This window comes from Dama dama, chromosome 17 (genome assembly GCF_033118175.1).
Source record: "Dama dama isolate Ldn47 chromosome 17, ASM3311817v1, whole genome shotgun sequence".
NCBI classification, from domain to species: Eukaryota; Metazoa; Chordata; class Mammalia; order Artiodactyla; family Cervidae; genus Dama; species Dama dama.
In genome coordinates this window covers 24,219,192-24,245,014 of record NC_083697.1, presented here as the reverse complement: position 1 = coordinate 24,245,014, position 25,823 = coordinate 24,219,192, and the positions used below count along the sequence as shown (strand labels likewise).

The following is a 25,823-nucleotide window of genomic DNA, read 5'->3' as shown; positions in this document are numbered from 1 at the left end:
CCAAATTCCCTCTGATTTCATCCTACTTGGAATCTGAGGCAGTGATCCTCTACTCTGAAAACTGCCCAGCAGGTGTATGAATAGCAACTCCAAAAACTGCAGAGCCTTGACCATTTTAAAGAAGGCAACACCCCTGCTAAAAACATAACTTCTGAGTTCATCGAAGAAACCTCACCCAGTGCCTTGTGCTCCAAAAACCTGCGAAAAGCGCGGTGTTCAGCTGAGCAAAGAAATACTCTTCCACTGTTTATTTTGGTTATTGTTTTTCATCCTTAACGAGAAGCAAATCAATTAACAGGACTTATGACACTGTAGTTAGTCACCTAAGGGAAAGTATTATTAGCTTCATTAACTTGGAGAATCCTTCCAGCTCCCATCTAGAGTTAATCATCGTAGGGACGGACCCACGACTAACCCTGCCGGGCAATCCTGTGACGTTCGGAAACCCCACCTCTTTGACCTAGGCCCGGGCAATACCCCGTGAGTAACCGCTGGTGCCCCAAGTCCACTCGCGCGGACAGGAAGCAGTTCCCGAAAAAGGCGAAGTGCGGGGGTGGGGGACGTCTTCCCGGCCCCACCCTTGAAAGTTGCAGGGAGTGGTACCCCAAGAACTTTGGCAGACCGTTCCGTGTCGCCGCTCAGGGAGGTCGGCTCCAGCTTTCCCTGCCTGAGCCAATGTGCCCAGCCTGCCAAGCCCCTCCTGCCCTGCACCTTTAAGGGCTAGCAGAAGAGAGAGTCGGCTGAGGTTCCCTTCTTAAGAAGTCGCACCGGTTTTTCGAGCTCCGCTCTGCGCCCGGGGAGCCGCGGCCGCGGGGAGCGGGCGCCGCCGAGTGAGTCACTGTTTGGAAATGGAGTGGGCGGGCAAGGGTGTGAGAGAATGAATGATGTCAGGAGCGCGCAGGGCGGCGGGCGGGGAGAGCGGGCCGCGGGGCCGCGGTAAACACGGAGCGCCGCGCAGCGGGCCGAGCGGGGAGACCCCGCCCTCGGCGCGCACGGAGCCTTCCTCGGCCGCCCGAGCCCGGCCGGTGCTGCAGCGCCGCCGAGAGCGGCCTCGGAGGCGGCAGCCGCGCGAGCGACCCGGAGAGCGGCTTGCCTGGTGGGCCGAGGCGGGAGAGGGCTCGACCCCCGAGCAAACTTTCCAGGGGCTTCAGCCGGGAGCGGCTGCGGCAGCCAGCTCCGGCCCCTAGCGGACCCCGGCCCGGGAGCTAGTGCCTCGGGCTGGGAAGGTCTGGAGCCCGGGCTGAGAGCGGGTAAGGAGCACCGGAGGGGCCGGGGAGGAGGATGGGCTGGAGAGCGGCGCGGCGCGGGGAAGGGAGGGTGGACTGCGAACGCGGACGTGGCTCTAATTCGGCCCCCAGTCGCCCCGCCCCAGGGCATCCTTCCTTGATTTTGCCTGGTAGAGGATGGACGTGTGTCTTCGTCTCCTTGCTCCGAGCGTTCTACTCATTCATTTGCAGTCATTGCGGGTAACTCGGTCCTGCCGGTGAAAGGACCCAGATTGAACCGTGGGCTGTCCAGAGCCACTCTGGAGGTCAGTGCTGAAGTTCCGGAGCTGGAGGAGGGACTGCCTTGAAGCTCTTTTGAGAGGCACTTACCGATGATGTGTGAACAGAAAGAGCCCAGGTCCGGGCTGCCCGCACTGAAACCTTTCAACCTTTGGCATTCCAGAGTTTCTCCTTAGGAAAGGGAGGTCTGGTGTTTGAGCGCACGTAGGCGCGGACCTGCCTCCTACTTTGAGGTACGGATAGTTAATAGCCCGCGGCAACGCCTTAAAACAACTCTAATGTTAGGTTCTGTCATCTCTTTTTTATGTCAACCTTTACCATTCTGTTTCGTCTTGCTTGCTCTAAAAAGACCATAAAATCGTTTTGACACGTATGTTAAATTTTTGAAAAGATTCAGTTGTTTAGTGTCTCTGGGTAGGCGTGGATTTTGAACTTTTCAAATCCTTGGTTTCACTCCTAGTCTCATCTATTATCGGTGGGTTCTCAGTAACATGAAACACTCTGAACCAGCAAAACGGGACTGTAACTACTTCAGAGGATAATAATGAGGATTAAAACTCAGAAGAACTGTCATGATGTCTGGCATGAAGCCGACCTCAACAAATTTTAACTGTTTATGGATAAATAGTGTGTTCCAGCTGGCATAGGTAATCATCCATTAATTTCCACAAAATTTCCCACTTATAGACCTGGTGGGCTGAGGTTTAGCGTGTGAAATCCTTTGGCGGGCTCCTCAGAGTGTGGTGACGTCTTCAGGAAGTTAAATGGTTCCTCGTGGACACCCGGAAGATTTGGTGTGTGTGTGTGTTAGTGGCCCAGTCGTGTCCCGCTCTTGGCGACCCCATGGACTATAACCTGCCAGGCTCCTCAGTCCATGGAATTCTCCAGGCAAGAATACTGGAGTGGGTAGCATTCCTTCCCTGCTCCAAAGGATCTTCCTGACCCAGGAATCAAACCCAGGTCTCCGGCATTGCAGGTGGTTTTCAGGAAGTTAAATGCTTCCTTGTGGATACTAGAAAGATTTGGGGTTCCCACACCGTATTAGGGAAACTGCCATTCACTCTTTAAACAGAGTCAGAGCAGTGGCTGAAAGTGACAAATGGAATTTGGAGTTAGATTGGATGTGTGGAGAACTCTCCCTTAATTGTTTTTTTTTTTTTCCTTAAAAAAAATAATCAGTACAAAAATATAGTCCTTTCCTTCCTTGCTTTGCTGCTTGTCTCACTTCACAATAGTCTTCTGGTTGAAGTGTTGTTTTTTTTTTTTTTAAACGAGTTAATGTTTAGTTTGATTTCTCTAGTTTCATTTTTAAGTAGAGCTGGTTGACTTATGAACATGGAGAGAAACACTTGGACACCTTTGGGTTATTGCCTCTTGTCCTCAGTTTCTCTTTTCACAGAATTTTATAAAAGTCTCTAGGAAATATTTGGAGGGATAGGAGCTTTTGTTCAGGTGTTATATTAAAAACATTTGTTTTTACCATATCTACAACTTTTAGGGTCAAAGGTCACAGGGAACCGCCCCGCCCCCCCCACCCCCCCAACCCGTGATGGGTAAAGATCTGGTCATCAGAATCCAGAAGACCTAAGGCTACGTGAGTGGTAACTTACTGGCTGTTTTACTTTGAGCAATTTACTTAAACTCTCTGGAATTCTTGTGGGACATTTAAACGAAATACAGGGAAAAAATAGAAATAATCTTACATCTATGAAAATTGACATTTTCATAGATACAAATACAAATGAGAACTTTCTTTTCATGCTTAACCTTTATTCATTTCAAGAAGCTTTAAAAAGTTTGCAATTTATAACAATAGAAAACTATTACAATCGGTATTTTGACATCAGATATAGGAAGCTATGCACTCACTCTTTGTTTTGTTGCTAAGCCATGTCCGACTCTCTGCGACCCCATGGACTGTAACCTGCCAGGCTGCTCTGTCCATGGGATTTCCCAGGCAAGAATACTGGAGTGGATTGCCATTTCCTTCTTCACAAATGAGAACTTTTTAAAGAAGTGATACTTTGAAGTGAGATGTTATTTGTTTTCTTTTTAAAAAAGGAAGAATTACTGAGACTTCTAGGCAGTTTCAGACTAGAGTAGCCTACTCACTTTTATCCAATTCCCCTGAAGCCTCCATCCTGAACTACAGTTATCAGGTATTTGTTCAGTTGGTGAATGTTTAGTGAGCAGCTACTATATTCCAGCCACTATGCTAGGTACTAGCAATGCTAAGATGAAGGAGGCACTGTAGCTGGCTTTCAGTCTGGTAGAAATAGCCCCTAAGCTTTGATTATGGAGAGGAAGAAAGAGTCAAAAAGGAGAGAAGTAGGGAATTGGAAGGAAATCAGAAGTGACTAGGCCATGATAGGCTGCCTCCCACTGATAATTTGAGGTCCATTGCTATCTAAAGTATGCTGAATTGGGGCTTATAAGCTATGAGGATGAACAATGTAAGTATGCTTTGCTTTACCCAGTAAAAATATTGTAGACAAATTTAGCCCTTAAATAATTTTAAACATATCAGAGCAGACTTGTTTAAATGAAATCTGAGGGGTAAAATCGGTTCAACCAAGATTTACTTACTGTGAGGAAAGAAAGCACTGTTTTAAATTTTAAGAGAATAATCACTGTGTGTGAATAGTATTTCAGTTTATTTTTCCTCATAAGTAGTATATAACTAAAAAAAAAAAATAAGTAGTATGTTACTTGTAGAGGTTTAAAAGTACCAGGTAATCAAATCAGCCACCACCCAGAAAATTCTTAGTGTTATATTCTTAAATCCTTTCTCACCTGTATTGTGCTTACTCTGAGCCAGGCAATGTGCCAGTTAGTGTATACATTTAGGATCCCCTGTTATGCTCACCCCAGCCCTGTGAGTTAGGTGTGATTATGGAGGAAAAGGCTGATTTAGAGAAATTAACTTTCCTAAAGTTACACAGCTAGAAAATTATTCCCTACGGAATTCTCTACATACTGTTTTCTAACTTTTTTTTTAAAATCCCCATCCAAATATGGATGCCTCTATATCACTAAAATATATGCTTAAACGACATCTATTATATTTTTCAGTTGAATGACTGCATCTCAAGCAGTCCCCTATTGTTGGACAGTTAAGTTTCCAGTTTTCACTATTTTAAACAGCTCTGCAGTAAATATTCTTCTGGCTGTATCTGTGTGCAACTCATGATTATTTTAGTCATTTTGCATTTTAAAAAGTGAATTTTTATCTTTAATTTATGTGCCCTTCCCCCCCCCGCCCACCACCATATTCAGGATTAGAAAACTTTCTCCTTTCTCTTTAAACTTTGTTTTAATTTCTATGTTCCTTTAGTGTTTCTCATAAGATTTCAGCAATAGGATCAACATTCTCTGTGGAGCTGCACAGTAGGTCCATAGCTCATTACACAAGGGATTTATCTGACGAAAATGGAACACAGAGGCTTTCTTAAAGAACTATTTGTGTTTGTAATATTGCTATTAGACAGAAAGCTGAACTTCTTTTATCGGGAAATATAGCAGAATGGAATAGTACTGACTTTGCCAGACAGAAAAGAATTTTAAAAAAACTTACTGACGTATAGTTGATCAACAGTGTTGTGTTAATTTCTGCTCTGCAGCAGAGTGACTAAGTTATACATATATATTCTTTTTCATATTCTTTTCCATTATGGTTTATCACAGTATTTTGAATATAGGTTTCAGTGCTATATAGCAGGACCTTATTGTCTATCTGTCCTATACGTAATAAATTGCACTGTTAATCCCAAACTCCTAATCCTTCCTTTCCCTACTCTACCTCCTTCTGTGGCAACCACAAATCTGTAATTTATGTCTTTGAGTCTGTTTCTGTTTTGTAGATATTATGTTCATTTGCATCTTGTGTTAGATTCTACATATAAGTGGTATCATACGGTGTTTGTCTTTCTCTTTCTGACTTTTTTGCTTAGTATGATAATCTCTAGGTTCATCTCTGTTGCTGCAAATAGTGTTATTTCATTCTTTCTATAGCTGAGTAATATTCCACTGTAAATATATGTCACATCTTTAGCCATTCCATTTAGGTTGTTTCCATGTCTTGGCTATTGTAAGTAGTGCTGCTGTGTGTATCTCAGAAAAGAAACTCTGCTTCTACAATTTACATCATTGGTACTTAGTAGGATAGGCAGATTACGTTTTGCAGATATTACATTAGGCAGATTTATCACCAGGTTTGGAATAAGCTCTTTCATTTTTAAATAGGTCATCTTTAATGAAAATCTTAGAGACTTCCCTGGTGGTCAAGTGGTTAAGACTCCCTGCTTCCAATGCAGAGGGTGCAAGTTTGATCCCTGTTTGGGGAGTTAAGATCCCACATGCTGTGTGGCCAAAAAAAGAAAATCCTAGACATTTGTTCTTTGATCTCTTAAAAAGTGTATCATTGCTAAGACATTTTCCAGTTGATTTAATCCAAGTGCCCCCCCCCCAAAATCTATTAGCTAGCTTTTATTATAGGTATAAAGCATATGTTCATTTAAATATTTCTCAAGTTTTATTATAATATCATACTGTCTTTGCTACTCTCAGTCATGCTTTTTTCTTTTGGGTGTATGTTTCCATATCCAACGCACATTACCTTATCCTCATGATTTTGATAAAGGATGTAGGAAAATGAGTAGTATTCAATTCAGCCTTTTTATATAGAAACTCAAATCAGTTCAATTTGTTAATTCCTAACAATAATTATTAATTCAAAGCAGAATTTAAAGAAACAGCTAATAAAATTACAGTATAAATAGGATAATCAGTTATTTGATGATTGGTTTTCCCTACTGTAAAACCGTATATGATCATTTGCTTGCAGTTTAAAGTTCAGCCTCAGAATTTTGTGTCTTTAGCTTGATAGTGTCACTTGAAACTTTCAAACAAACTTGTACATGTTCTTAGTTTCTTTTTTAAAGCAACATTAGCTGGATTGAGTGTTTGTCTTATGTTTATATGTTTTCTTTCAGTGAATCCCTTGTACTCTTTAAAAAGAGTAAAGACACATAATAAAAGTGTTAAAGGGGAGGGCATAAAAGGAGATGAAAGAGAATTTTGAAGCCAAAGTGTCGGAAAAGACAGCGAGTTACTAAAAGTCAAAAGCGGTAAAAGACTGGAGACGCCCTTCAGGTCAGTGTGTCTCCGCCTGGTCGTGCCTGTGCTGAGCTTCATTTCTCTGCCGCTATTCAGTCACTAAGGAGTGTCAAATTCTTTGCGGCTCCGTGGACTTCTTTGCGGCCCCGTGGACTGCAGCACATCGGGTTCCTCTGTCCTCTGTCTCCCAGAGTTTGTTCAGATTCGTGTCCGTTGAGCTGGTGATGCTCTCCAACCATCTCATCCTCTGCCACCCCCTTCTTGTTTTGCCTTTAATCTTTCTCAGCATCAGGGTCTTTTCCTGTGAGCCAGCTTTTTGCATCAGGTGGCCAAAGTACTGGAGCTTCAGCTTCAGCAACAGTCCTTCCAACAAAGGAGCTTCATTTAGGGTGGAAAGGGAGATACCCAAATGTTAGGGCTTGGCCTCAGGGAAAATTGTGAAACTGAGCTGAAATACTCACTGTAGGATATCCTTAAATCTAAGTTTACCTGACAGGACTTGCTTACACAAGAAAGTGCTTGATAAATACCTATATAAGGGCAAATTGCAGTCCAATTGAAACTGTGGACTTGGAGGCATCATATTTATGAAAAACTAGGACTGATTCAAAATTGGGAAAAGAGTATACGTCAAGGCTACATATTATCACCCTGCTTATTTAATTTAAATGTAGAGTACATCATGTGAAATGCCAGGCTGGATGAAGCACAAGCTGGAATCAAGATTTCTGGGAGAAATAATCAACAACTTCACATATGCAGATAATAACATTCTAATGGCAGAAAGGGAAGAGGAACTAAAGAGACTCTTGATGAGGGTGCAAGAGGAGACTGAAAAAGCTGACTTCAAACTCAACAATCAAAAAACTAACATCCCTGCATCTGGTCCCATCAATTCATGGCAAATAGATGGATAAGAAGTAGAAACTGACAGACTTTATTTTCTTGGGCTCTAAAATCACTGTGGATGGTGACTGAAGTCATGAAATTAAAAGACACCTGCTCCTTGGAAGAAAAGCTATGACAAACCTAGACAGTGTATTAAAAGGCAGAGACATTACTTTGCCAACAAAGGTTTGTATGGTCAAAGCTATGGTTTTTCCAGTAGTCATGTATGAATGTGAAAGTTGGACCATGAAGAAAGCTGAGCACTGACGAATTAATGCTTTTGAATTGCGGTGCTGGAGAAACTCTTTGAGAATCCCTTGGACACAAAGGAGATCAAACCAGTCAATCCTAATGGAAATCAACCCTGAATATTCATTGGAAGGACTGATGCTGAAGCTCCAAACTTTGGCCACCTGATATGAAGAGCCAACTCATTGGAAAAGACTCTGATGCCGGGAAAGAATGAGGGTAGGAGGAGAAGGGGGTGACAGAGGATGAGATGGTTGGATGGCATCACTGACTCAATGGACGTGAGTTTGAGCAAGGTCCAGGAGATAGTGAAGTACAGGGAAGCCTGACATACTGTAGTCCATGGGTTTGCAAAGAATTGGACATGACTTAGTGACTGAGCAACCACAACAGGAGATGAGTATCAACTCTAGAATTTAATCACCTCTTTTTTGGTTTTGTTTTATTTATTTCTTTATGACTGCACTGGGTCTTTGTTGCTACGTGCGGGCTTTCTCTGGTTGCTGTAAGCGGGGGCTCCTCTCTAGTTGCGGTGCCTGGGCTTTTCTTTGTGGTGGTTTCTCTTATTGAGGAGTACAGGCTCTAGGCAAGTGGGCCTCAGTAGTTGCGGCTCCCAGGCTCTTGGAGCTCAGGCTCAGCAGTTGTGGCTCATGGACTTACTTGCTCCTCCGAGGGTGGGACCTTCCTGGACCAGGGATCGAGCCCTTGTCCCCTGCACTGGGAGGTGGATTCTTAACCACTGGACCACTGGGGAAGTCCCTTTAATCACCTCTTTTCAATTAAGATGATTAGAAATGCAAAATACTCAATGAGTCAAACTTTGGAAAAAAAGCTTTCCCATAAATGGGAGGGACTTGAGGGAGGAGTTGTCCTGGACATGGGAAAACAGATATGGAAAGAAGGATGCAGATGTGCCAAAGGCGGATTCTGTGTCCCTTGGGAAGACATACCTAATCCCAAGGCTTGCTGGGATTCAGCTCCTGCTGTTGAAACTGGGATCTCATGTGATCCTGGAGGATCTGGCCTCCCAGGAGTGAAAATGCATGCTAGGGGCCTCTCTGACCTGCTCGGCTGATGAGAACCATCCTAGGAAGCACCTCTTAACATGAACCCCTCCCAGATGGGCTAAGGATACTTTTCCTTACCTGGGAGTACTTTAAGTAGGTAGTCTGATCTGACTAGAGAAAGTGTGAAGGAATGAGTTTTCCTTTAGGGGTAGGAAAAAGTGTTAATGAATAAGTGGTTTTGGATCAGGCATCACTTAGCTAACTGGGTTGCCAGGGACCTCTAGGTAGCAGCCCACCTCCAGTGAGAAGTGAAGACCTTTCAGGAAAAGCCTGGCAGCAGTAGCTGAAAATGAAGCTGAACCTTTAAGACAGAGAGATGCCCAATGCTGACCTAGACAGCACATTAAAAAGCAGATATCACTTTACCAACAAAGGTCCATCTAGTCAAGGCTATGGTTTTTCCAGTAGTCATGTATGGATATGAGAGTTGGACTGTAAAGAAAGCTGAACGCCAAAGAATTGATGCTTTTGAACTGTGGTGTTGGAGAAGACTCTTGAGCATCCCTTGGACTGCAAGGAGATCCAACCAGTCCATCCTACAGGAAATCAGTCCTGGGTGTTCATTGGAAGGACTGATGTTGAAGCTGAAACTCCAATACTTTGGCCACCTGATGCGAAGAGCTGACTCATTTGAAAAGACCCTGATACAAGGAAAGATTGAAGGTGGGGGAAGAAGGGGACGACAGAGGATGAGATGGTTGGTTGGCATTACTGACTCAATGGACATGAGTTTGGGTAAACTCCGGGAGTTGGTGATGGACAGGGAGGCCTGGAGTGCTGCGGTCCATGGAGTTGCAAAGAGTCGGACATGACTGAGCGACTGAACTGAACTGAACAAGTTAGTTCTCCAAGTTTCACCAGACACAGAAGCCGGAGATGGTATAGTGAAATAGTGATGGTTAAACAGTGGTGAGTACTCTTGAGTTAGGTTCTAGAGAAGATTAAATCACATTCTGTATTTTCAGGCAGCCCTGCACAATAAAAATTGTATTATCTCCACTGTGGAAATAGGGAAACAATTTAGAAAGGTTAATGTGCTTGTGGCTGTGAAGCTGGTAGGACGAGGGGCAGGGCCCGCTGATTCTCATGCCCACGCTCTGCCCAGTAATCCCCCTAGATGTTCTGTAATCTCTCTACCAGCTTTGGAGATACAACAGATTTGAGGTTTGAGGGGATTTAGTTTGATATGTGGTTGTATGTCTACCACCCCATCTCCTGGACTGTTTCTCTGGTCTGTGCTGCCTTCAGGCCATGAAGTAACGCCAGAGAGACGAAGACCCCGTAGGCTTACTCAGGCCAGCTTTGATTTATGACCCAGAAACACCTCTTACCATTAGGTGACTATGAGCAACTTCCTGCGATGAATCTCCATTTCCTGGCTGTGAAATGGGACTAAGATAGTATTTACTTCCTGAGGTAACTATGAATCATACTACTTTATAAAGTGCGTAAAACACTGAGGATAATGCTCGGTTCATTGTCAATATTTGGTGGCTCAGACATCACTTTTTGCATATAGACTCTATTTCTCACTTTTAAAACAAAGGATTCATTCCTGTTGTCTCAAGGATCAAATTGTTTCTCATTATTTCTCATGAAGTTAACATGTTTTTAGGTAATGGAATGACCATTTGTCACATCTCGCCTCTAATGTAGGGTCTGGGTCCTATCTCTCACCCTGTCCTCTTCCTTTCTTTCGGGGTTAAAATAAAATTTTTAAAATTGATCATGCATTGCCGTTGCATTCAAGAACTTTCATAAGAAGTGTATAACATCAGCTGTGAAAGCTGAAAAGCCTTCCAAGCTGCCATTACAATATGCCAGCCCTCTCAGCAGATGCTGGTAGCAATGGTGAGCACAACACCACTGTCCCTCAGAGCTCAGCCTTCTGAGGAGTATTGTACCATGAACACCACTGTCCCAGAAAGTGCCAAAGCCATTAAGGATCACAGACCCTACTGTCCTCCCTGGACAGTATGCTGGGCATCTTTCTTTAGGAGGCCCTGAGACGGCTTATCTAACACAGCTGCTACTGTTTTCTGAGATTTGCATTCTTTAACCATCCAGTTATGACTGCCCCAGTAGTTGCTTCCAAACTTTAGTATCAGCAAAGGGCACTTTTTTTTTCTGTTAAATTAACATCTGTGTGTGTGTGTGTGTGTGTGTGTGTGTGTATAAAAGTTTATAAGCAGCAAGCAGGAACATTTACAGTTTTATTTTCCAAATACTTAAAGTCTCACTATGTGCCAGGATTTGCTCTGAACACTTAGAACTCTTCTTCATCTGTTCCTCCTTCAACACTCTGAGACAGATGTTATTACCCCCATTTTAAGAATCCTCTTTTGAGACACAGTAGGCAAGTCTTTTGTAGGCAAGTTACTTGCCTACAGTCACACAGCTGGTATGAGGCAAGCCTGGGTCTTGAAAGCAGACAGTTTGGCTGTGGTGTCTAAGCACCGCACTGTCATTTGTAGAAATCTAGCGTGTATCTCACACTTCGGGTCTAATTTTGTCCTTGCACATGCATTTTTAGCAAAGGAACATCACACCTGTCCATATATGCTATCAACTCCTTAAGATTTACCATGTAGAGGACTACAGCTTGGTCATACATTTGTATTGCTATTGAAATATGTTGATGATACGGTATCATCAAACTTTTCTGTATAAGCTTGTGAGAGCTCAATCAGGTTGGGTGTTTTGTCTGGAAAAGCAGCAGTGAATTCTTTCTCCCAGTCCCCTGATCAGTACACTCAACTGAACCTATTCCTGCTGCTTTAATATAACTTATTTTAAGTTTTAGGCTTTCACTTATTGTAAATTAAAATATTAAAAAAAATCCTTATTGTAAGAGAATAGCTTGAACGTGTGAGGTTTCTTTAAATGTTTGCTGATTACTCTTGGACAAGGTGGCAGGCAGAATAATGGTACCCCAAAGATGTTCACATCCAAACCCCCTGAAACGATGAATCTGTTATGTTTCTTGACTAGGAGGGATTAAGGTTGCTAATCAGCAGACAGGATACAGAGACTATCCTGGGTTATCTGGGGAGACCCAGTGTAATCACAAGGGTCCTTGTAAGTGGAAAAGGGAAGGAGAAGAGTCAGAATCAGAGAGTTGGCACCATTAGAAAAACCCGAACAGCTATTGCCAACTTTGAAGATGGAAGGGGCCATGGACCAAGGGAAGCACGTGATCTCTAAGAAGCTGGAAAGGCTAGGAAATGGATTCTCCCCCAGGGCCTCCAGAAAGGAGCACAGTCCTGCTGACATTTCAGTGTTAACCCACGGAGTCCCCTTTTGGACTTCTGATTTCTCAAACTGTAAGAGAAGAAATTTGAGTTATTTTAAGCCGGTGAATTTATAGTAACTTATGCAGCAGCAACAGGAAACTGATAATACAGACAGTTACTGGAACAATCAGTGCTTTGATTTTTTTCCCTTTATGCCAGCCCTGTGAGAGAGCTGCTTAATCTCACGACTTATTATATGGACAGGTCAGGTATAGCAGTGTTTGCACTTCGGAGGTTGTTTTAGTTTGCGTGTAAACTGAACCACTTTAGGGCAGAGGGACCTAGCTTTTGATAATTCCATGCATTTGTATATTGGTATACAAGTGAATGGACTTTCCAGGTGGCTCAGTGGGTAAAGAACTTGCCTGAAATACAGGAGTTGCCAGAGATATGGGTTTGATTCCTGGATTGGGAAGATCCCCAGGAGGAGGGCAGGGCAACCCACTCCAGTATTCTTGCCTAGAGAATCCCATGGACAGAGGAGCCTGGCGGGCTACAGTCCATAGGTCTCAAAGAGTCAGACACAGCTGAGCGACTGAACACAGCACAGCACACAAATATATACTGTCCATTTTAAAAGACCGTATCAAGGTTTCAGCAAAACAAGAAAAGACGTTGTCTTGCTTCCAGAGCAAGTCGAGCATCTTAGCCTTTCTTCAGATTTGCCTAACAGAAATGTGGCTCTGTACCCCACATTGCCATGCATTTGTTTGGGGTAAGATGATGGTCCGCATATGATGCTGGTGATGGATGTGGGCATTATTGCTTGAGTTTTGACTCCAGATTTCTTTTATTTTAGTTTTTTTTATTGAGGTATAGTATATTATTTTCAGGTATACAATGTAGTGATTCAGATTTTTTATGGATTAAACTCCATTTATAGTAATATAAAGTATTGACTGTATCCCCTGTTCAGTTCAGTTCAGTCGCTCAGTCGTGTCCGACTCTTTGCGACACCATGAACTGCAGCACGCCAGGCCTCCCTGTCCATCACCAACTCCCTGAGTCCACCCAAACCCATGTCCATTGAGTCGGTGACGCCATCCAACCATCTCATCCTCTGTTGTCCCCTTCTCCTCCTGCCCCCAATCCCTCCCAGCATCAGGGTCTTTTCCAATGAGTCAGCTCTTCACGTCAGGTGGCCAAAGTATTGGAGTTTCACCTTCAACATCAGTCCTTCCAATGAACACCCAGGACTGATCTCCTTTAGGATGGACTGGTTGGATCTCCTTGCGATCCAAGGGACTCTCAAGAGTCTTCTCCAACACCACAGTTCAAAAGCATCAATTCTTCGGTGCTCAGCTTTCTTTATAGTCCAACTCTCACATCCATACATGACCACTGGAAAAACCATAGCCTTGACTAGATGGACCTTTGTCGGCAAAGTAATGTCTCTGCTTTTCAATATGCTATCTATGTTGGTCATAAGTTTCCTTCCAGGGAGTAAGCATCTTTTAATTTCATGGCTGCAATCATCATCTGCAGTGATTTTGGAGCCCAGAAAAATAAAGTCAGCCGCTGTTTCCACTGTCTCCCCATCTATTTGCCATGAAGTGATGGGACTAGATGCCATGATCTTAGTTTTCTGAATGTTGAGCTTTAAGCCAACTTTTTCACTTTCCTCTTTCACTTTCATCAAGAGGCTCTTTAATTCTTCTTTGCTTTCTGCTATAAGGGTGGTGTCATCTGCATATCTGAGGTTATTGATATTTCTCCCTGCAAACTTGATTCCAGCTTGTGCTTCCTCCAGCCTAGCATTTCTCATGATGTACTCTGCATATAAGTTAAATAAGCAGGGTGACAATATACAGCCTTGAGGTACTCCTTTTCCTATTTGGAACCAGTCTGTTGTTCCGTGTCCAGTTCTAACTGTTGCTTCCTGACCTGCATACAGGTTTCTTAAAGAGATCCCCTGCATGTGTGAATGCTCAGTCGCTTCAGTCGTGTCTGACTCTTTGTGACCCCTGGACCTTAGCCTGTCAGGCTCCTCTGTCCATGGGATTCTCCAGGCAAGAATACTGGAGTGGGTTGCCATGCACTTCTCCAGGGGATCTTTCTGACCCAGGGATCGAACCCGTGCAATGCAGGCATATTATTTACCGCTGAGCCACTGGGGAAGCCACAACATATCCTTATAGCTTTTTTATTGTATACATAGTAGGTTGTGTTTCTTAGTCCCCTATCCCTATCTTGCTCCTTCTCTCTCCCCACTGGTAACCATTAGTTTATTCTTTATATCTGTGAGCCCGTTTCTTTTTTTTTTTTTTGCTAGATTGTTTTTTTAGATTCCATATATAAGTAATAACATAAAAGATTGGTCTTTTTCTGTCCAACCTATTTCACTAAGCATAATATATCCTCCAGGTCCATCTGTGTTGTTGTAGATGGCAAAATTTCCTTCTTTTTATGGCTGAGTAATATTCTGTCGTATGTACATTATCTCACCTCTTTATCCATTTGTCTATTGATAGGCCCTTAAGTTGCCTCCATATCTTGCCCATTGTAAATAATGCTGCTATGAATATTGGGCTCCCTGTATCCTTTCACATTAGTGTTTTCATTTTCAAATATATACCCAGAAGTGGGATGGCTGGATTGTATTGTAGCTTTATTTTTACTTTTTTGAGGATCTTCCATATTGTTTTCCACAGTGGCTACCCCAATTTACATTCCCACCAGCAGTGTGCAAGTGTTCCTTTTTCTTCATATCTTTACCAACATTTGTGGTCTTTTTGATAACAGTCATTCTGACAGATGTGAGGTCAGAGTCCTTTTACTTCTTTTCTTTTTAAAAAAATTTTGGCCGTGCCGCTTGGCTTGCTGGATCTTAGTTCCCCAACCAGTAATCAAATTCACACCACCTGCCATGAAAGCATGGAGTCTTAACCACTGGACCACCAGGGAAGTCCCTTGCTTTATATTTTTAAAATCTGTTACTTGCTCTGCTTGCCTAGCAATGTTATTATGAATTCTTTGAGAGCAGGAGCACTTCTATACAAGGGCTTTTCAAAATGTAATGAATTAAAACAAATAAAAATTAGTATCATATATTGAGTCATCTGTAGTAAGTACCTAGAGGGTTGTAGACCCTGGAGTAGACAGTATCTTGGAATCAGCATGTCCATTATGGAAATTTAAAATAGCAAGAATGATCATAATGAATGGGGTTAGTTTGGGGGTTTTGTTTTTTAAGGAATCCCCTAGTAACAGTCTTACATTGCGATTTGGAGACAGCTTGCATCAGTTAAGGATTACCCTCTTGTGCAAAGTGGAAATAGCACCGGTGTAAGAACTAAAATCTTGGGAATCTTCCTGCTTAAGAAATGAAATAAGGGATAATAAAGGATTTTTAGTCATTTTAAAGAAATATGGGTGACCATTAGCTAGATGATGTTATCTATATCTATAGCAGTTTCTTTGCGACCCCATGGACTGCAGCCTGCCAGGGTCCCCTGTCCATGGAATTCTGCAGGCAAGATACTGGAATCGATTACCATTCCCTTCTGCAGAGGATCTTCCTGACCCAGGGATCGAACTCAGATCTCCCGCATTGCAGGCAGATTCTTTACCATCTGAGCCACCAGGGAAGCCTCTCTCCCAGAGGGAATAGACTGTGTCGTGTAGAAGTAGAAAAAAATTGGAAACTGGTAGAACCATGGAGATGGGATATTTGGAGCCACTTTGCTAAGAACACATTTTATTTAACCAACATATTAAACTGTTATCATATTTAATATTAATATTAATGTAAACATTCTTGACATTTTGACTTTCTTTCTAAATCTTCAAAAAATCCGGTGTGTGTTCTGTACTGACGGCACCTCTGAGCTGAAGATTGGCCATACTTCAGGTGCTCAGGAGTCACGTGGGCTTAGTGGCTGCTTTGCGAGGCACTGAAGCTCTGACCAGCCTTATCCTTAAGGAACAATACCCTGCATGAACCTGAGGTTATCCTTAGAACATCCCTTAATAGGTGTCATCCGTGACTTCGGTGTGTTGTGTTTTATAAACTGAATTATATCTTGGCGTAACTAGAGAAAACTGGTTCTGGTTCCTTTTGCAAGAATGAATGAACAGGCTGAACGGTACAATGAAATATCTCTCTAAGGTTATCTGTAATATAAATTTGTGAATATCAGTGCTAGTGGTGTGCCTCGGCCTATAAATGAAATATTTAGATTATTAGATTCATATGTATAGAAAGGATGGCTGCTCATATATACCTTTGTGAGCTGTGGTAAGTGGGATGTGGTGGTATCTGCCCTGGTCTTCACTCTTTCCTTGCCCTGTTTATATGCATGATGTTGCTTACTAATTTGTGTTCTTGTTCAGTTGCTTATTGTGACAATTTAGGAAGCCAGGCCACTCTAAAGCCTAGATCAGAGAAATCATTACTTGATATCAAATATCAGTCTGCCAGGAATAGATAAGATTAGACTGTAAGAGGACTCAGGTGCAGTATGAGAAGGAGAGAAGAAGAGAGAGAGGGATAAGAAGCGAGAGGGTAGTGCGGGGAGAGAAGCAAGGAGCGAGGGAGGAAGGAAGGAAGGAGAGAGTACAGTTCGTGCAGGAAAATCACCTAAATGCAGAGGAAGGAAATCATGATGGATGATTTTGTGGCAAAAAATTCCCCCAGCCACTGGGCAAGCTGATTCTCTCATTGAGGTCTCAAGATAGGTTGCTTTGGATTTCATAAATATATTGACTTTATCAAATACCTATACTAAACAGGTAGCTGAGACTAGACCCAAGCCTGCCTCGGTTCCTTCTGAAATTGATTAATGCATCCAACACTATTTTTGAATTTTTGCTGTTTGCTAGACTTTATTCTTGATTCTAGATTCAGTGAGCAATAGATCATCAAAGTTTCTGCCCTAACAGAGATTGTATGAGTTTATGTGTTGAGAGAGGGAAAAAGTGCTGAAAAGAGAGGTTGAGCAGATGATAAGCAAGTGAAACTAATAAACAAGATCAGTTCAGACTTGGACCAGTTCTTTCAAGGAGATATGCTGAGCGTGACTGGGTGACTGGGGAATCCTACCCGAGCACGGTCAGGAAAGTTTTGTTAAAGAGGTTGAACTTGCACTGGAGATGTAAAGGGCGAGAAGGAGCCAGCAGAGGGAACAGGATAAGTGCTTGGTTACGCAAGGGAAGGCAGGGAGGCCAGTCTGGCCACAGTGTCTAAGCAGGGAGGAGTGAGAAAGAAGGTGCCCAGGCAGGCAGGACCCGATGAGGAGGGGGCGTGTGTGCTAAGTCGCCCCAGTCTGTGTCCAACTCTTTGTGACCCCAGGGGCTATAGCCCGCCAGATTCCTCTGTCCATGGGATTCTCCAGGCATGAATACTGGAGCAGGTTGCATACCCTCCTCCAGGGGATCTTCCCAACCCAGGGATCGAACCTGCGTCTCTTATCTCCTGCTTTGAGAGGCGAGTTCTTTGCCACTAATGCCACCTGGGAAGCCCAACTTTCTAAGTGCGACAAGTTTTACTCCAAATGCAATGAGAAAGCACTGTATAGTGATCTAAGAAGGAGAAGCAGGGAATTCTCTGGCGGTCAAGTGGCTACTACTCCGAGCTCCCAATGCTGGGGGCCCAGGTTCAATCGCTTGTTAGGGAACTAGATCCCATAGGCTACAACTAAGAGTCCACATGCTGCAACTGGAGACCCGCATGGTATGCTGCAATGAGGATCGAAGCTCCTGCGTGCTGCAACTAAGACCTTGCACAGCCAAATCCATAAGTATTTTTTTTTAAAAGAAGGAGACACACATGACCTGATGTGGGCTGGGGCTGTGTGGTGGTATTAGAGATGGAGAGCAGTGGATGGATTTGAGAGGTTTGGAGACAGTTGACAAGATTGGATAGGCTCTTGATGGGTGAAATGACAGAGTAGGAGAAATCGAGGACAAATCTTGTTTTTTTTGCTGGGTCGGGGGGGGGGGGTTGTAGCAAATAGGGTTCTATTTTGGTCAACTAGTTGCCCAGTTGACATCTTAATGGAGAGAGTTGTCAAACAACCAGCAGTGATTCTGAAAACTGTGTTCAGGGACAAGATCATGGCCAGCGGTGTGTCAGATCTGTGTCAGCAGAGGAGTGCTGTATAAAGTGATGGGAAGTCTAGAGTCATCTGGGGAGATTTTGGAGGCCAAGAAGAGAGGCAGAGATTAGGCCCTGCAGACTAACAGAGTTAATAAATAGATCAAGTAGGGGGAGACCTGGGAGTAACCAGCGAGGTAGGCGGAGGACCAAAAAGGCAGCGTTCCAGATGCCAACAAAATTGACTGTGTAAAGCAGGATGGAGTAATCAGTTCTGTTCTGAGTTCTCGAGCTGAGTAAGATGAGAACACGGTGTTCATTGGGTTTTACAATGTGGAGGATTCCTCTACGTGGTGATCTTGTTGGACATTTTAGAGGACTGATTTCAAGCACAAGTGCCTTGATCTCCAGCCTCCCCCTCACTCTTTCCTCACTCTTTCCCTTCTCCCCATCACCCCCATGGGGTAGGTGTCCCCTCTTTGTTCCAGAATAGTCAGGCCTTTCTCTGTCACTGGACAAGCATACTGCAATATGATTTTCTGCTGAAACTATGTTTCTTCCAGACTGAGCTCCTCAGGAGCAAAATTTTTTTTTTTTTTTTTGGTCCTTATAGGTGGCTATATAATTTTTTTATTATTATTATTTTTTTTTTTTTTGGTCATACATTGATATGAATCAGCCAGGAGCAAAATTTTTATTTCTTTTTTTTTTTTTTTTAATTTCCTAGCATGATGTAGGCACTCAACACATGGTTTCTAAATTAATGGGTATTCTCAAATACTCCTTTTTTGCCTGCATTATTTACCCCTATGTTGTGTCAGGCAGAAGCCGGCAAAGAGCCCAGGTTTCCTGATTCTCAACCTGCTGCCCTCAGCCTTCCGCAGCCACTGTCTGGCCTGGGCTCAGGGTGTATTTGCTCAGGATGGCCCCTCTTCCCCTCCCCATTCTCCGCAGTGGCCAGTGATTGGTCTGGGAGGCTAGCTTAGCTCTAATGCCTTCTTGGGCGTTTTCCCTTCACCTGGTACCTTTGTACCTTCTAGGGAGCCACATGTGAAAACCTGTGGAAATCACTTCTTGTCTATTTTAGGAACCTCATCTCTTCCCTACCTCAGAGTTCTTTTGCGTGATCTGCACTTCCTCCATACAGTTCATCATTTTGAAAGCTTTTATTTGCCTCCTTGCATACTTCAGTATCTTAAAGGCCAAGTTGCGACTGACTGAAGTAACCCCCAAATGGTTCTTTTTAGCAAGTTTCCTTTTTTTCTTCTCAGTAGTTATTTTCCCGCCAAGGCTTTGGGGAAGTGTTTTTTCCATCACTTGGTTTTCCACTTCATTATCCTCCTGGCACAACACCCCAATTATACTAGTTGCTGTGGAGATATTAAGTGCATTGCTAATAATGGAGGATTATTCCTTTAGGTGGAAGAATAGAAGGAAGAGAATGATATAAATCTTGTTTTTGTGCAGATGTCTCCCGGTAACGGCAATGACTAAATGGTACTGCAGACTCTGGTGCGGAAATGTCTGTATGGGGTTGGTTTATGTTTTTAGAAAGGATTAGCTTTCTTAATTAAAGAAAATATTACTTTAAGCTTCTGGTCCTATTAGAGGTTAATTCCTTATGTTAACACTTTACTCTTCATTCTTTAATTTGTATCCTTTCATTTGTAAGCATAGGCTCACTAGTTTGTGTAATAGGATGTTGCTTCACATGGACAAAATCTTCTGTGGACTTTAGATTTTTACAATTCATTTCCTTCTTTTTTTTTTTACAATTCAATTCTTAAAACCTTTTTTTTTTTCCTTTAAAAACTTTACTAAAGGAGACACATTTTAATATTGTTCATCTGATCTGTATTTCATGACATCTTACCATGTTCCATGGAGTCTGTTATAATTAAGGTGATTATGTGCCCTGATGAGGCTTCCCAGGTGGTGCTAGTGGTAAAGAATCTGCCTGCCAATGCAAGAAATGTAGGTAGATGTGGGATCCATCCCTGGGTCAGGAAGATCCCCTGGAGAAGAGAATGGCAGCCCACTCCAGTATTCTTGCCTGGAGAATTCCGTGGATGGAGGAGCCTGGTGGGCTGCAGCCCATGGAGTTGCAAAGAGTCGGACAGGACTGAAGCGACTTAGCATGCATACATGCAGTGTGTCCTGACTGCTGGGACAGTTCTTGCGTATACATATTGTCCTAGTGTGGTTACTGCTTTTTAAATTATTTGCTTATTTATTTATTTTTAGCTGTGCTGGGTCTTCGTTGCTTCACGGGCTTTTCTGCAGTTGCAGCAAGTGGGGGCTACTCTCTAGTTGCGGTGCAGACTTCTCATTGCAGTGGCCTCTCTTGTAGCGGAGCACAGGCTTTAGAGCACCCAGGCTTCAGGAGGTGCAGCTTGAGGGCTCGGTAGTTGTGGCGCCCAGGCTCTGGAGCACAGGCTCACTAGCTGTGGCACGTGGGATCTTCCCGGACCAGGGATTGAACCCATGTCTCCTGCATTGGCAGGCAGATTCTTTCCCACCGAGCCACCAGCAAAGCCCCCTAGTGTAATTATTAGTAAATCTCTCTTTTACTCAGAACTGGTCTGGTTAGGATGTTAAATTAAATGCCCACCCTAACTGAAGGCCATACTTAATAGGAAACTGAGGTAACTGTTTTATATTTTTTGTTTTAATTCATGTAACTTATGGGTAGATATATATGAATATATATGTGGATTATATACATACATGCATACATATAAAGATATGTGTTATTTTCTTTGAGTTTTTCCATTTAACTGAAGTCACACCTTGCTGTACCACCAAATCATGGGCTTTTTGCTTGAATTAACAACTATGAAGTGCCAGCGTCTTTTCATCCTGCACTTCTCAACTTTAATGCTTCTTCCTCAAGGGGTCCTTTCTTGTCCTCTGTCTAAAGTTAGTCTCTCCTCTTATTTTCTCTCAGCACCGCTGATCCACCCTCACCGTTTGTAATTAGGTGCTTGTTTCCTTATTTTGACAGGCTGTCTCCCACCCTGGGTGGTAGGCTCCACGGGGATGGACCATGTCTGTTGTTTCCAGGAGTTTACCCTGCCTGCCGCAAAACAGACACTTGTCAGACCCTTCCCTGTGACCAGCTTTTATTCCTCTGACATACAGAGGGGTGTGTCAGCACCCTTTCCAGACATTAACTGCAAGAGATGGTCTCCAGTACTCCTAATTCACTTTTTATTGTTGTTGTTCAGTCGCTCAGTTGTGTCTGACTCTTTGCGACCCCATGGACTGCAGCACGCCAGGCTTCCCTGTCCTCCATTGTCTCCCGGAGTTTGCTCAAATTCATGTCTGTTGAATCGGTAATACCATCTAACCATCTCATCCTCTGCTGCCTCCTTCTTCTCCTGCCCTCAATCTTTCTCAGCATCAGGGTTTTTTTCCAGTGAGTTGGTTGTTCACATCAGGTGGCCAAAGTATTGGAGCTTCAGCATCAGTCCTTCCAATGAATATTCAGGGTTGATTTCCTTTAGAATTGACTAGTTTGATCTCCTTGCTCTCCAAGGGACTCTCACAAGAGTCTTCTCCAGCACCACAATTCAAAAGCATCATTTCTTTGGCTCTTAGCCTTCTTTATCATCCAACTCTCACATCCGTACTTTCTTTTAAAATCACTGTGAGGTCTTCTTGACCCCAGAGCATAACCGGCCAGAAATTTTTCCAAGGATCTTAGATCAAATATAAAAACTTTAGTATGATTCTCAGAGTTGTTATAATAATAAACCTGATATTAAGGGAAATGGACTAGGGAAGGAATGTGCATATTTTTTAAATGCAAGATTGAATATCTAGATAGCCCTTTTTATCTTCAAGGTGGCCAAGATTTTAAAAGAACTTTCCTTTCTTATTCTAGCAACCATTGTTCTACTTTAGGGTGTGTCAGTAATGAAACTGCTAAAAGAGAGATGGGGCAATGGAATAGTCTGGGACAGACACCCATCCCACAGGCCGGGCAGGGGGTGGGGATAGTCTCATGTGAACTAGAGGTGATGTGTATTGGGCAGAGGGAAACAAAAATTGACATACAGGAAGTCCTTTCAAATCAGGACAGCGGAGATGATATCACCCCCTGAAAATAGATCCTGCCCACCTAGTCGGGTTCTGTGTTATCACAGTCGAGTTTATCTGAGTGAAAATATGACATGAGGAAATCAGGAAGACAACAGGTCTTTTGATTTGCTTACAACAACAACAACAAATATGTATCTTTCTATAGTATCGAGATATTTGGCAAGTTCTAAACTATAAGTTAAATTGGAAAAAGTAAAAGAAAAAACATATGTAGCTTATGTGTGTATATATATGCATATATGTATATAATCCATGTATATATCCATCTTTATCTGTTACTAAAGGTATTATATGATGTTAGACCCTAAGTTTCATTTCTATTCTTTTTGCCCCCTTTGCTGAACACTTGAGCCCCTTCCCTGTTCTACCAATATTATGAAAGAAAATGAGGCTGGATTATTATTTTAAATGATGTGCTTGAACCTAGATTCCAAAATACTATTTGAAAAAATAATCTTAAGGTTGGGTACATACTCACTTTTTCATGTAAGTGATTAATCAGCTCTTTTTGAAATCTAAGAATCCTTTGATCCTTTACAACATGAAACCTGAAAAGAAGAGAATATTGACAGAAGGCATTTGTTTATGTGTTTCGGCTGTACTGGGCTCTCGTTGTAGCACTCAGGCTTTTCTCTGGTTGCGGCCAGTGGGGACTCCTGTTTGTTCTGGTGCACACGTGTCTCATTGCGGTGGCTTCTCTTGTTGCAGAGCATGGGCCCTAAGACGCATGGGCATCAGTAGTTGTGGCACCCTGGCTTAGTTGCTGCGTGGCATGTGGGATCTTCCCAGACCAGGGATCAAACCCATCCCCCCTGCATCGGTAGGCGGATTCTTAACCACTGGACCACCAAGGAACGTCCTGACAGAGTGATTTTTTAAAAATCACTTGTCCTCAAATACATTTTTATTCATCTATATGAGATTTGATCATATCCTAATGAGAATTTAGAGTGTTTCTTTTAATGTAACTAATTTAACAAATATAGTGGTCTGATGAGCCAGCTTTATTATTAAGTATTTTTTTTTCCTAATCAACCACAAGTGTTACTAATAGTTTCTAAATATTGTGTCTGGAAAGGGAAGTAGTGGAAGTGGTGTGGTGTCAGCTGTGAGCTGCCAGGGTCGGGGCTCTCCAGGAGCAGCAGTGAGCAAAGGGTGTGACTACAGCAGGAAACTGGAGGTGGAGCTCTGAGGTCCAGGGTCCTTAGGTTTGCCTCCATCCTAAGGATGGCTTCACAGGAAAAGGCGCAAAGATCCCACCCTCTTTGAGGTGGGACGGAGAGGAGAATTATATGCAGGGCTGTGCTACTTTGCCACAGGTGCTCAGGGTGACCGACTAAGTCCGCCTGCACGTGGTTCCACGTGTAGTTTTCAACTGTAACTCACAGAAGCCTTAAGAAGGCTGTATGAAGTGCAAATATTTTACTTTAAAATCACAGTATAAAAACTTCCCTGGAATTTTGCAAATGGCTGAAGAGTTATCTTTTGGGACCTGGCTGTTATTTCTGGGGTCAAATTTCTGTCTTATTGGCAGATGAGCTTGTGTTAGCTGTGTCTTCTTAGCTGATAGCAAAGCTCTTGACAGCAAGGTTCCTTGAGGCAAGCAGTTTGGGAACTCTTCACCAGGGAGCTCAATTAAAGTGCATCTTTGGCTGTGAGAATATTCTCAAGGGATGTCCTAAAAATGTCATTTTAGAGGGAAAACAAGTCTTAGTTGTAATTTCAACAGGGTACACGTCTGCGTGTGACACATTAGAGATTTGTGCTAAGCCCCCTCCTTATCTGTGCTTGTGCTCCACCCTGAATGGAATCTTTCATTTCAGCAGGATAACCTCTGCCCTGCCCTTTGGTACACAAAATGTCATCTTCATGTCTGTTGGAATGAGTATGTACCTAGACTATGAAAACCTTCGCGGGCAGAGTTATAAAACGGAATGCTGCCCTAACCACAAATGTTGTTTCATCAACATTAAGCAGTGTTCAGAAAGTTCTCTATATTTAAAAGACTTAAGTGCTTTTGAATTATAAGGCAGTTTTAGATCAGTGGTTGCGCTTGAGCAAATTGTCATTGTCCTTAAAGGACATAACTGGAGGCTATTTCGACATTAATTTTTGAGTGTTGCTTTACAGGTTAAATCACAATATTTGGAGGGGTTTTTTAGAATTTATTTTTGAAAAGACTTTTGCTCTCTTAAAATAACTTTAAAATGAGTGAGCTTATAGATAATTATGAGAAGTACATTTTTGTAAATTGAAGTAAGTAAAGTTGCTCAGTCGTGTCCGACTCTTTGCAACCCCATGGACTGTAGCCTACCAGGCTTCTCCCATGGGATTTTCCAGGCAAGAGTACTGGAGTGGGTTGCCATTTCCTTCTCCAGAAGATCTTCCCCACCCAGGGATCGAACCTGGGTCTCCCGCATTGTAGGCAGACGCTTTACCGTCTGAGCCACTAGGGAAGTCCTTCTTGTAAATTAGTAGGCTTTATTTTTTGGAGTGGTTTTCAGTTCAGTTCAGTCGCTCAGTCATGTCCGACTCTTTGCGACCCCATGGACAGAAAAATTGATTGGAAAGTAACAGAGTTCTCACAGGCTATGCTCCCACATCCCCCAGTTTTCCCCTGTCATTAACATCTTGCAATAATGGCGTATATTTGTTATAGTTGATGAGCCAGTGTTGACACATTAAAGTCCATAGTTTGCATTAGGGCTACTCTTGTACATTCTATAGGTTTTGAGAAATGTATGACATAGCCATCATTTACAGTATCACATAGAATAGGTTCTTCAAGCCCAAAACCCCCTCTGTGTCATCTATTCATTCTTCTCTCCACCAACCCCTGACAACCACTGATCTTTCTCCTAGCTCCATAGTTTTGCCTTTTCCAGAATGTCATATAGTTGAAATCATATACAGTATGTACCAGTTTCAGACTGGCTCTTTTACTTAGCAATTTGCACTTACGGCTCTTCCATGTTTTTTTTTTCCCTTTTGTAGCTTGAAATAGGTCATTACTTTTTATCACTGAATAATATACCATTATTATTAATAAATAATAATGTGATATACCACAGTTTATCCATTCACCCATTGAAGGACATCTTGTTTGCTTCCAATTTTTGGCAGTTCTGAATAACCTTGCTCTAAGCCTTTTTGTACATTCTGTATGGACATAAGCTTTTAGCTTCTCTGGGTATATACCAAGGAGCACGATTGCTAGATTGTATGATAAAAGTGTATTTATTTTGGTTGAAGCCGCTAGACTGTCTTCCAAAGTGGTTGTACCATTTTGCATTTTGACCATTCATTAGCACATCTTCTTGTTGCTCTACATACTCACCATCATTTGGTTTTGTCAGTGCTCCAGATTTTGGGCATTCTGATAGTTGTAGTAGTATCTCATTGTTGTTTTAATTTGTATCTCCTTGTTATATATGATGTGAAGCATCTTTTCATACACTTATTTTCCATCTCTGTATCTTCTTTGATGAGGTCTGTTCAAGTCTTTGACCCATTTATTAATTGGGTTTTTTGTTTTCTTATTGTTGAATTTTAAGAGCTTTTGGTATAT

At 42.7% G+C, this 25,823-nt stretch overlaps 1 protein-coding gene and 1 non-coding gene across 5 annotated transcripts in view; one reads left to right on the top strand and one right to left on the bottom strand.

The window, feature by feature from the left end:
• The first annotated feature begins 535 nt into the window (after window positions 1-535).
• Window positions 536-25,823, top strand: part of SGMS2 (sphingomyelin synthase 2) — a 92,001-nt gene continuing 66,713 nt past the window's right edge. The window contains exon 1 of one of the 4 annotated variants that reach the window (XM_061164245.1): window positions 536-830. The gene's annotated coding sequence lies outside the window, so the exon portion shown is untranslated. Of the gene's footprint in view, window positions 831-1,018; window positions 1,251-1,509; window positions 1,532-1,614; window positions 1,739-25,823 lie in introns of those variants that run through there. The other 3 variants (XM_061164244.1, XM_061164247.1, XM_061164246.1) reach the window with 3 other exon arrangements.
• On the bottom strand, window positions 24,640-24,711 carry TRNAC-ACA (transfer RNA cysteine (anticodon ACA)). The gene has a single exon. It is a non-coding gene; the product is annotated as a tRNA-Cys (tRNA).